Below are 10,513 nucleotides of genomic sequence, written 5' to 3'. Positions count from 1 at the left end.
CTCAGCGCACTGACCTGCCCCCTCCCGGTTCCTGCCACTGAGTCCACAGGCCAGTCCAGGGGCTGGTGCTTCCCGTGCCCAACACCAGGGGGTCTCCAGGGCCTCATCCTCCTTCCCAGGCCCAGCCACGAGGCAGCTCCCCGCAGAAGCCCTGCTGGGCAGTGGGTCCCTCCGCTGCGCAGACTTGTTCACGCAGACACTGGTTCTCCATGTGCCTCACACACAGACCCAAGGCTTCTGCGTCCAGGGTAGGGGCAGAGTAGGGGCAGGTCCCTCCCAGCCGGCTGCCTCCTGTGCAGGCCAGTACTCAGGAGCCAGAGTGAGAGCTCAGATGGTGACCACGCAGACGCCAGACCGCACAGGTGACAAACAGAAACAAGCCTGAAACGCCGGGCTCGCTCTTTGACAAAAATTCCTTTAAAACAAGAAAAGCAGAGAAGCTGCACTTTTTTTTTTTTTCCTGTCAATAAACAACAGCAAAAAACCACAGCTGACAAAGTCCTGCTGCCTGGTCTGGGACTGGGTGGCCAGCAGAGCTGCCCCTGATGTGGACACACACCAGCCAGCGGCAAGAACACGGGAATCCCAAATCCACTCTCCACTGAACCCTGCGGCTGCGTGGTCCTGACCAGACCTCCCACGTGAGGTGCACTTCCTGTTCAACTTGGCGAAACTTCTCCTGGCTAAGCAGAAGCCACCGTCACTGTCAGGAAAATTCTGTAGGCGAATATTGACAGTTCAGAAGGAGCCTCCAATTCTGTGCACCTTGGTCAGACCTTGTTAAGGGGGTTGCCAAGGACCCGTTACCAGTATCAGAAAATAGTAACCTGCTTGAATTTCATCATAGGAATCTACAACTCACAGCAAGGTTCTACCTCCAGCCCAGCGCAGTGGTGCACACCTGTAATCACAGCAGCTCGGGAGGCTGAGGCAGGAGGATCACGAGTTCGAAGCCAGCCTCAGCAACTTAGTGAGGCCCCAAGCAACTCAGTGAGACCCTGTCTCTAAATAAAATACGAAAAAGGGCTGGGGCTGGGGCTCAGTGGTAGATCAGTTACCTAGCACATGTGAGACACTGGCTTCAATTCTCAGCACCCCATTAAAATAAATAAATAAATAAAGTAAAGGTATTGTGTCCATCTACAAATAAAAAAGAAGGGACTGGGAATGTGGTTAAGTCCTCCTGAGTTCAATCCCTGGTACAAAGAAAAAAAAAGATTTCACTTACATCAGTATATAGATTTATACAGTATTTCTAAAATAAATCTTCCTTTCAAGTGTTATTTTTTAAATATCAGAATATTCCTCGATTCGTCTGTGGCTCTTCTATTGATTGCAGAGTCATATCAAGTGGTGGGAATCACCTCCACAGACTTAAGGTCCTGGTCACACAGTCATCCCATTGTTATGCACATCTCCTTGTTCTGATGTCTTAGGTTTTACTAGATGCTACGTTTATTGCATAGTTCACATGAAGGGGTTTGTTTTTCCAGTGGGGGAAAAAAGCCATTTTCAACCCAATTAAGAAGATATGTTTAATTTGGTAAAAGATGAAATTGTCCACTCTGTTTCTTCTTCTTTTGGGGGGAGGCTCTTGCTAATGTCATCAACAGCAGCCAGCACACAGAATGACTGGAACCCAGCACATTAAAGATGATCCCATTTCCCGCTCATCTTTGTCGGAGAGCGTTCCGCTCTCCCTGAACTCTTCCCATGCAGCGTGAACACGTATAAATCAACCTGATTGTGCTCCGCACTGAGCTGAGTGCCTTCTGTGGTGGGTGGTCTCAGGTCACATCTGACACACGCTGAATCAATATGCAGAGCCACCAGCCACAGGCGATGGGCTTTCTGGGGCACATCACCACCCTGGTGCCCCCAGAGCCGCCGCACACCCTTCACTTCCCTGAGCACCTCTATCCTGGAGCACGGCCAAGGAAAGACGGGACTTCTCCCCGAGCGTCAGGAGACCGCAGGACAGGCTCTGGTGAACAGGTGCCCAGAGACAAGCTCCTGCAGGCAGCAGCAGCCGCTGGCACGCCTGCACCAGGAGCCTGGTCTGTCTGAGCAGACGGAGGAGCAAGCCAGCCACTACCTGGACACTGCAGGACGCCCAGGGGCCGGCCAGGCCAGGTGACACATCCTCAGTCCAGCCAGCCACCCCCACCTCAGGTTCTACCAAGGAAGTTGGGACAGGTGCCACGGCCCGGATGGAAATCAGGTGGTCCTCCAAGTCCCCGCAGGGCTGGGTTCTGGGGGCTGGCAGGTTACATCCACACTGAAGCAGATGTCCCGAACCCTGTAGCCCACGTCCCTGGCCAGTCTCGGACAAGACCTGAGAGGGCTGTCGTGGGGGGAGGCAGATGACGGGTAATTAGAGGTGTGGCCCGGCCCCAGGGCTGGGGGCTGCTGAGTGCTGAGCCCCTTACCCTCACCAGGAAAGGCTGGGCTTTCTGTGGGAAATAAGCACATCAAAGCCAACATAGCCAAGTGCTGCCTGTGTCCTCCACTGTTCACCTACATCCAACTCTGGAGTTGTATGCAAAGTCACAGGCATGCAAAGAAGTAGAGAAAACTGACTCGAGATAAAAATCCTCTTTATTGGAGAATATTCTGCTGTCTCACTTAACTCTTCCAATACTTCGTGAATATTGTGTAAATCAATTCTATCTAATTGCTCTACAGCATTTAGCTGACGTTCTTTCTGTGGTTCCAGGGTGATTCGAAGGTCAGATATGACACACACTGTATCAGATACTGCTTATCCTTGTTTGCCTTCAAGCCCCAGAAGCTGGGTGCAGTGGCACATGCCTGTCATCCCAGAGACTCGGGAGGCTGAGGCAGGAGGATCACAAGTTTGAGGCTAGCCTCAGCAAGTTAGTAACCATGCACACACACACACACACACACACACACACACACACACACACGGCTGAGTTCTTATCAGAAACAAAGAAGCCCAAAAGACAAGAGAACACCTCGGAAGGACTGGGGAAAGCTGTCAATTGAAAATTTTATATCTAATGAAAACATCTTTGAAAGATGAAGATCAAGTAGAGGTTTTCAGATTAAAAAACAAGCTGAGTGACTGTTGCCAAAGTCCTCCCCCCGGAGGGAACACAGAGGGGCTGTGGGCTGAGAGGAAGCAGCACCAGGCAGAAACACGAAGGGGGGACACCAGGAAGGGCAAACAGGGGAGTCTGTGAGAGCCTGTTTTCACTTTTACTTTAATTTCTTTTAAAAAACCGAACATTTAAAGCACAAACCACATGCACTTGAGGTTTAGAGCACAAGCCCGTGCACGGCACCCGCGGCTCAGCACAGGGAGGGCAAGGAGAGTCGGGAGGTGTGCACAGCGCACAGCAGACAGCACCCCCCTGGGCAGAGAGACCGGGCGAGGGGTTCATTGGAATCCCCAGAGCAACCGCCTCCAAATAATAGTAGCTAAAAAACCAGCAAAGGAAACGAAATTTTAAAGATTTTTAATCATTTAATCCAGAGGAAAGTAGGAAAGAAGGGAGAAGGTGCAAAGGACTGGACAAAGAGAAGGGCTCACAGACGGACTGCGCCCAGCAGCAGCAGCACGGCATGCAGGGCCCCGGCTGGCGCTCAGCAGGAGGACGCGGCCTCCGTGTCAGAACCAGAGCCGCCTCAGGCCCGTTCAGCAGAGCAGGCTGAAAGTCAGGGGTGGAAGGAGAAGGCCGGGGGATCTGGAGAGGCGCCTCTTGACGTCCTGAGGCCAGACTTCTGAGAGCAAGAGAACAGTCCGACAACCAGCTGCGAGTTGGCAGTCAGCCTTACTCTATCACAGATTATTGGGAAACCCCAGTAAAGTCATCAGGGAGGACACAGAAGCCTGCACACCACCACCCGGCACCCAGGCGCATCACGCGCACAGCAGGACACTCGCAGCCACAGGCACCAAGAGAACCTGCTGGGCCCTCGGCCGACCCAGCTGACCCTGAAGAACTAAGGCCCACGCTGGGTCTCGGAGAACAGAGCCAATCATGACGCCTAGACAGGCACTGGTTCCTGATAATTAACACACTTTTAAATGACTCATAGGTCACAGGCGGGGATGGTGGCTCAGGGGTAGGGGCTCGCCAAGCACGGGCGGGACCTGGTTCCATCCTCAGCACCACATAGAAATAAATGCATTGTGTTATGTCCATCTACACCTAAAAAATAGATGTTTAAAAATAAACAAATAAGTAAATAAATAACTCACAGGTCAAAGGAGAACTGACAAAGCAGTTAGGCCACATTTATATTTGCGTGGAGAAAAGATGGTTGGAAACGAGTGGCATAAGCTTCTACATTAATCCAGAAAATGAAAAACAAATCAAAATTAAAGTAGATATACAGAAGGGAATAATAAAAATAACAGTGGGAATAAGAAAGAAAAAACAACCAAACCATAGAGAAAACTAAAATACCAAAAATCGGTTTTTCAAAGTCATTTATGAAATTTACCAACCCTCAGTGACAAATGAAAAGCAGGGAAAACACCAATTGCCGACATCAGGAGACGACCAGAGTCTACGCAGACGGTCCTCGGTCCTCGGCCAGCACGGGTGACTTCATGACAACTCGCAGAAGCCACACCACAAAGCTGCTGGAGAAGATCAGAAAGCTCGTGAAGCCCTGCGTTCATTAAAGACAATGAACCACAGCTCAGTGCCTTCACAGAGACGGACGGTATGGAGTCTGCAACCTCCTGTGCAGTGTGTCAAAAAATAAGATGGACGGATAGATGATGGGCGGACAATGCGTGTGGTAGAAGGTCACCCTAGGAAGCCAGCATTGCTAGTCGTTACGTCATCCTGTCCATTTTTTCCTGAGAGGTTGAAATTTTTACAAAAATGTTTTGGAATAAAAGCCAGCATTTTCCACAAAGAGACTTCTCCAGCAATGAAATCCCAGGTGTTGGAGCGAGTCAACCATTGAAGAAAGAAATAATATCATCCTTACACAATTCTTTTCCAGAAAATAGAGAAAGATGGGATGCTCTTGAACTTATTTTATAATGGCCTGCACAACTCCGAACGCAGACCTGACAGAGACGTCATGAGGAAAGGACAGTACCGAGCAGGGTGCCTCATGAACGCGCACAAGTCCTCAGGAGAGCACTACCACTGACACACAGTCGGAATCACGTGGGAGTCACCCACGGAATCAAGGTCGGCTTAACATTCGAAAAGCAACTCATGAAATTCAGCACATGAACAAAATAAAGGAGAAAAACCCTGTGATCCCTGTCACGCAGAGGTGGCATTTGTCACCATTCAACACCCATTTATGACAAAAACTCAAAAAACTAAAAATAGAAGGTAAGCTCCTCGATTTAGAAGGGCAGGGGCAGCCACTGTCACAGCACAGGACTTTACCACTCGTCCTGGGGCTCTGGAATGTGGCAGGGCCCAGCCAGGGGACCAAGGTGAGAAAACAGCAGTCACAATAAAAAGGAGGAAATGATCGCACACAGGAAATGCCAAGGAATCCCCAGGAAACAAAAGACCTACCCAACCTGTGAGGACAGACGGTGAGCTCAGCCACCAGAACTAAAGTAGGGTACTTCTAGATACTAGAACAAATGACTAGAAAATTGAAGACTACGAACAGATGTGACCAGGCCTACTCCAGAGCTCTTGGAAGGGAGAGGGAGGCTTGCTCGCAGCCCCCAGCTCAAGCTGTTTCCCACACCAGTCTCCTTCAGGTCAATCTAGGGTTCAGTGCTGTCTCAATCAGAATTTCAGCAGGCTTCCTTTTTTTTAGGGGCGTAGAAAATAGATAAGTGATTGAAAATGTATGGAAATGCAAAAGACATGGAATAGACAAAACACGTTTTTAAAAGAAGAGCAAGTTGGAGACTTTCATGATGTACCCTCAAGACAGCCTATAAAGTGATTAAGGTCACGGGCACACACAGAAAATGGGACCCCACAGCGTCTGGAAATGAGCCCACCCTTGTTCTATGAAGTGATCTCCAACAAAGGAACCAGTAAAGTCAGTGGGAAAGGACAGACTTCTCACACCCGATTCTGGAACAGGATGGTCCTATGGAAAACACTAGCTTGATGCCAGTTCGTATCAGGCCATCTGAGATGGCTCACACAGCCAAACGTGACTGCAGCTTCTAGAACAGTGGGTGGAAAAGCAGCTTTGGGACCTTAGTGAGGATGTCTTAGGACACAAAACCGGAGCCATAAATGAGAAGTAAATGACAACATTAACTCCCCCCGTGCAGCAGAAATGGCGCCACAAGTTCTGGCGGCAGCCCCTCGCCCTGCGCTGCAGCTCCTGGGTCGGAGCAGGGGTGGGCACCTTCTGAAACCTGGTGTTGCAGAGGGCCCCTCAGACCCCCTGTGGTACTCCAGGCTGCCAGGCCTGGGGTGACATCCCCTGGGGCACTGCTCCAAGCACAGAGCTGAGGGCTCCCGTTTTGGGTCTTCAGGGGGAGATACTTGTGGGGTCCCTCGTCCCAGATACAGTCCCCCACCCGGCCAGGCCAGTCCCAGCTCTCCGGAGTCTCCTTTCTCATCCTACAGATGGCTCCAGAGGGTTCAGTTGGCCCAGACCCACCTCCCACAGCCACCCCCAGGTATCTTGGCTCCCAGGGGTGGGGCTCCCCAGGACAGGGCTCCTGCTTACAGGCCAGCGCCCCCTCAGGGCCCGGCACAGTGGAGCGTTACTATTCCTGCTGTAACCGAAGCAGCTGCCCATTAAAATTCCATTAGTTTCGAAGGCCTGAGCTGCAGTTGATATTTCTAATTATTGTGAAATTAAAATTGTCCCTGTAATTTAAAGATAATTGCACCAAATGCCAGCTGGTGCCCTGGGGAGTGCACTGTTCCCCAGCAGAACTTGGAAAGTCTCTTGAAAGTTCTGTGAACAGGAAGAGACAAAGGCATTTTGGGAAATGAGCGAGAAGGGGTTAGACACACAATTGGAATCTTAATTTCGAGCGTGAATGGGCTTTCAATCAGGACCTCTGTGGAGGTAGCCGGGCTGGAGGAGGCAGGTGGGCCTCCCTGTGAGAAGTGGGTTCCTGACCCCACCCCTGGGTGGCAGAATTGAATAAAAGGGTGAGGATTCCAATGCAAAACATCAGAAATATAGCCCGGTGTGGATTAAGGGACACGGTAGGTGCAACAGTTTGGGGAAGGTTCTAGAAGCTGGCAGAAGCCCTTTGTGAGACAGGGCTGCATTGAGAGCTGTGTGGTGTGCAGTGGACGGCAGCTGGAGCTGGAGGGGGTCCATGGCGCCCAGGCCCTCTGGAGCCCTGCTCCCATCGCAGGTGAGACCAGGCTCCGAGGGGCACCCCTGGAGCTGGCTCTGCCCCTCCCTGCCTCTCCCCTGGGAAGTGAAGCCTGGAGAGACAGAGGGCTGGGCCAGCTCAGGGCGGGGCCTCAGCCCAGCCACACTCCTGGCCGCCCTTCTCCTGACCGGGGACTGCGCAAGCTTGGTGCAGGTGAAAGGGGGGCCCACCTTGGACCCTGAGCACCCTGGCCCTGGCCTCACTCTACCATCTTGAGCCCTGGTCTGAGGCCCGAGCCCCGCCTCCTCGCTGGGGCCCCTCCCCTCCATTCTCCCTGGTGCCGGCTGCCTCCTACATGGCCCTGCTGTCCTCATGGCAGCCGTGATGCTGCCGTCCTGAGACCAGCCTCTCCCCACACTCTCCCCGCTGAGCCCAGTGCACAGGTCACGGCCCACAAGCTCCCATGGTCCTGCACTGACCAGCTGTGGCAGTGGGGAGACTGCCTGGGTGGACCGTCTCCATACAGGACTCTGACGCTGGCAGGAGGGCGACCACACCCACTAGTTCTGAACGGCTTCCTGCCCTCTTCCCTCGCCCTGCGCCGTGTGGGCCTGGCCGCATCTCAGGGACACGGGCCCCCACTCCACAGCCCCCACTGAGCCAGCTCTGGGTTTTAGAAGCTGAAACTGCCATTTCCAACATTCCCTTTTTGGAAGGACTGGGAAGAGTCCCCAAGCAGCCCTGGAGGGAAGCCTGCAGGGACAAGGCACACCAGCCACCTCCTATTGCTGATGGGCTATGTGACATCTGCGTGCAGCTTGGCTCCTGTGGCTGCCACCCGGGACTTCCCAAGGAAGCATGAGGATGCGCAGGCCCCAGGGTGGTCGACAGGGCCAGCCTTCAGGAAGGAGGCTGGGTGCTGGAGAGTCGGGCACGTCGGCACCTGCTGATGGGTCATCTCCAGATGCCCCTGACCAACAGCAGCCTCCAACCAACCTTGGCCTCTAACCTCCTGCCTCCCAAATCCCTCAAAGGCTCATCTTCTCCTGTCTACCCTAGAATGTACAGAGTAGGACTTCCAGTCAGGTGCAGTGGCACAAGCCTGTAATCCCAGCAACTGGGAAGGCTGAGGCAGGAGGATCACAAGAAGTCAACCTCCAACTGAGAGAGGCACTAAGCAACTTGGCGAGTTCCTGTCTCAAAATAAAAAAAATTAAAAGGGCTGGGGATGTTGCTCAGTGGTCAAGCACCCCTGGGTTTAACCCCTGGTACCCAAAATCAAAATGAAACAAAACGGAGTAGGGCTTCTAGGAAAGGTAGTGCCCAGGTAGAATATTTGTAGAATAGAACCTCCTGAACAGCGTCAGACCCACCTGGACCCTCAGGAACAGCACTCACTTACAAAGGGAGTGGAGTAGGTCCCTGGAAGGTCCACAGGAAGGGAGTTTCCAGGAAAGTACAGTGTCACCTGTCTTGATGGAGAAGGAAATCTTCTGCTCCAAGAGGTCACAGCCTCTCCTGGCTGGGGGCTGCACACACCCCTGACCCTTTAAAGCCCCCCGTGGAGCTAGAGTGGCAGAGTGCTCACCTGGTATGTGCAGGCCCTGGGTCCCTCCCTACACCACAAGAAGAACAGAAAATACACCTCCACCTCACACATACTCTCTATCCTATGTGTGCCCTCATTATACCTAGTGAATCTTTCAACTTTTTTAAAGCTCTTGGCCATAAAAATGTTTTAGAATTGTATTCATCGAATTAGACTATTTCCCTTATGAAATTGCCTCTGTCAGAACAGACGCCAGGGTTACATATCCTTCTAAAGTTCTTCTAGAAGTTCTCCACATTTAACATTCAGACCTTCGGTTCACCTGAAGCCAACACGGTGTGAGCCACGAGCAGCTCACCCCTGTCTTCCTGCAGGGGCACCCGTGCGGTCACTCTCGGTGAGCATGGGCTGCCCTGACACTCATGGTGAATGCAAAGCTCCGGATGACCTCTCCCACCCACTCCCAGGCTACTTGGTGGGCTTGCCCCTGGTCCCCACAGCCCTGACCCTGAGAGGCAGGTGCTGAAGGAGTCTCGCTGCTGGCCAGTCACCCTGGGCTGCTCCTCTTCTACCTTCCTCCGCAGACGCCAACTCCTTTCCTTGCCCCTCTTGGGGTCTCACTTGCCCACTGACTTAGGGCTCCACATGCCCTTTTTACCCTGCACAGGGGCAGGGTGGGGCCCTCATGGGCCTCCCTTCCCTGGAGATGCCCACTTGGTCATGGCATTGGACACCTGCCAGCTGTCTCACTTAGAATCTCCACATTTATCCTTCTGTTGGAGATATTGGTGCGAGGCTTGAATTGGCTCATAATGTGAATGGGGGCACTTTTGTCTTTTTGAACGATGTGAGAGAGTTTGTTATTTCGACTTTCTTTTTTAGGGAGGATGAAGCCAGGGGTGCTGTACCACTGAGCTGCACCCAGTCCTTTCTATTTTGGTACAGAGTTTGGCTAAGTGCTGAACTTACTCCAGAGTTGGCCTGGAACTTGCCCTCCTTCTGCCTCGGCCCCCCAAGTCGCTGGGATGACAAGTGTGTGCCACTGGCCCTGGCCTTAAGATCCAAGTTATTTTTAAAGAATATCTTGAAAAATGAACAATGAAGAGGACCTCGGGAAGGCATTTTGACATCTGTTAAAATCTGAATGAATCTTCCTTTGATACAGCAATTCTCTATGCTGAATTCATGGCATAAAAATATTTGCTATAGATTCCTCAAGAAATTAAACCTAGATTCCCATATGATCTAGCAACTCTACCTGTGGATGTACCCAAAATACTGCGAGCAGGGACTCAAAAGGTATTTGCACACCATGGGCAGGCAGCATGGTCACCTAACCAGAGCCGGGAGCTGGAAGCAGCCAAGAGCTCGCGGGGATGGGATGGGCGTCCAGCCCCCGAAGGGGAGTGGAGGAAGCTGAGGCTGTGCGTGGAGGGCAAATCCCACACTGTCCAGTGGTCAGTGCTTCTGCGTGGGAGGACGATGGTGCTGGGGGCGGCGTCCAAGGCCGTGATGCTGCGCTTAGTGATTTAAACAGTAAATTTTTATTGTATGTGTTTTACCAAAATAAAAAAATGGGAAGATGCTGAGGTCTTAGGACCCCAAAACAAGTCTTAAAATCAAAAGCGCCGTGGAAAGGTGGGTCATCCCACATCTCAAGACTTGGCCGTGCGACGCTGCGGGCGACACTGCGGGGGGGTGGGGGT

Source organism: Marmota marmota, unplaced genomic scaffold, assembly GCF_001458135.2.
Source record: "Marmota marmota marmota unplaced genomic scaffold, marMar, whole genome shotgun sequence".
NCBI lineage: Eukaryota > Metazoa > Chordata > Mammalia > Rodentia > Sciuridae > Marmota > Marmota marmota.
The sequence above is the reverse complement of the archived record's forward strand: the minus strand, read 5'-3'. Positions refer to the sequence as shown.